The following is a 2,294-nucleotide window of genomic DNA, read 5'->3' as shown; positions in this document are numbered from 1 at the left end:
GCTGACGTTGGCAGGAAAGGACAACGAGCTGACGGGCGAGCAGGAGCTGATGCTGCTACCGTTCGAGACGATGCCAGCAGCGGACACAGGCAGTGAAGACGCGGGAGCTGCACGACCCTAAGGATTCGCGGACCAGGTGCTGGAAGCGCGAAAGAAGCAGCGCACGGCCCGAAAGAAATTTCGCAAGGTCGAGTACATCCCGCCGACATCCAATGCCGTGGAGAGGCTTTTCAGCATCGCGAAGCATACGCTGTCACTTCATCACCACGGTATGCTCCCGATGCACCTAAAGACCGTGCTGGTTTTGAAGCTGAATAGGCGCTTTTGGAAAGCAGCCACCGTTGCCAAGGTGGTTCATGCTCAGTGAATTGATCTTGCTGTGAGCTCTGGGTAATGGCAATACATTTTCATTACGGACAATAACTTAATTTGCGTTCCTTCACGTTGATAACAGCTACTTTTTTTCTTGTGATGCAGCAGTTCTATTGCAATAGTATTATCGAGGGGTCTGACGAAGGGGACGACACACAATCGGTGTTGAGCAGAAATGCCATCGTGTCAGTATATCCCGTTCCATTGAGCAAATGAATTCCTCTCTGATTAACCTAGCGTTATGCTGTCCCTTCTCGTACAAATATTTGATGGCGTTTGTGGAGCCATCTTGACATGCCAGCCGAAGCAATACTTCTTTATCGGTGATTGCATCGATGTCAAGCTTCCAAATCCGATCCGAGGCGTAGTTCTTCTTATCGATCGTCGCAACAAATGCATATCCCAGATCCCACATAGAACCACCAAAACTTAGCAAATACTCCACCACGACAGTGTGCTCACCCGAAGCTGCACGGGCCAAGGCGTCTGAATTTCGATTGGTCTCCCAGTGCTTTTGTTTGACGACGTGTCGTATCACGAACTTGACAGTGTCCAGGTGGTCATTTCCAGCTGCGTTACTCAAAACTTGACGAGGACGTAAAATCAGTTGTAAGGGTCGTCTGGGTTTAAAATGTTTTGTAGCAAAAAGGTGCAGGTGCTATGACCATGCACTCATGACACCTCCTTGTTTCTTTCACGCGGTTCCCTAAGACGGTGTTGACGATCTCCCTCCCGAGATCCCTGCGCTTTCCTGTATTTAGCCCCCAAGCCTGCGCAAAATGGGCAAGCTCCTCTGCTTGCTGGAGGTAGTGTTGCCTCGACCCATTCACCTTGGCCATCAGTACCGTCTACAGGTCCATGGACGCATACTGAACGATGTTGTAGAGCACCAGGTAGTATGCTCCACCTCCACAGGCCTCCGAGACAGCCATTAAGTACATGTAGTGCTCCGGCCACGATCGCTTCGGATCCTTCGAGGCCGTGAAGAGCTGTATGGCTTGAGCGGGCGTGATGTTCGTCCTGAACGCGTCGAGCATCCGATCCATGACGTACTGTAGAGTAGGCAATTGTGACCACCAAGCTTCAACTTGCTTGTTGTAATATCTTTCAGCCGTTCCAGATAAATAATTATTCATAGATCTACCTTGACATCCTCCGGCCAGTAAAACCCACACGCTGCCTGCCCCAGCGCTATTTTCCTTTCGAACCTTCGGCCCCACTCCAGGTACCCGAATCGAAGCCCAACGTACAGCTCTCGTCCGTCAAAAGACCTGATCGCGAGCTTCTTCTGCCTACCGCGCTGCGACGTTCTGGTTCGGCACTTAGAGCCTTTCCGCTCCAGGCTGATCAAGTCCAGCATGCCTTTGAGGTACTGGCTCCGCCGGCTGCGCACCGTGCATTCCTTGCACTCCAGCCGCATCCAATCGCTGCAGCTCCGACGGTTCCACGCCATAAACAGGCTGCTATTGCCCGAAATACTGCGGCGCGGCCACCAGTATGCGCGGTGTTACGGTGTATGGTGTCTCTGGCGTTCGAATCCAGTGAGTTAATGTGCATCCTCGTTCCTTATCCGAGGCCCAAGGCGAACAAGCTTGAATTTATGGGCGGCGTCATCGTTGGCGTTGCGTCCGCCGTCTCCACCAACGACGACCTTCTTATCCAGTTATGTCTGAGACCTCCAGTCTATGTAGTCCCAATGGGTTGGCCGGCATTTATGAGGTTTTCTTGATTGCCCCACCCGTTCGTGACATTGAAAAGGGGACTTCCGAGAGAAATCATCATAAACCGAAGGATGTTTTCTGCCGCGGGAGGAGGAGCTTACTTTTTTTTCGGGCATCTCCAGGGACCGGCCCTGATCGCCGCTGGATATCACCAGGGCAAACAGACAGCAACGGAGTTCCAGCAGTCCGGGGGATCCACTA

This window comes from Phytophthora infestans, genomic scaffold (genome assembly GCF_000142945.1).
Source record: "Phytophthora infestans T30-4 supercont1.10 genomic scaffold, whole genome shotgun sequence".
Taxonomy (NCBI): domain Eukaryota; phylum Oomycota; class Peronosporomycetes; order Peronosporales; family Peronosporaceae; genus Phytophthora; species Phytophthora infestans.
The sequence above is the reverse complement of the archived record's forward strand: the minus strand, read 5'-3'. Positions refer to the sequence as shown.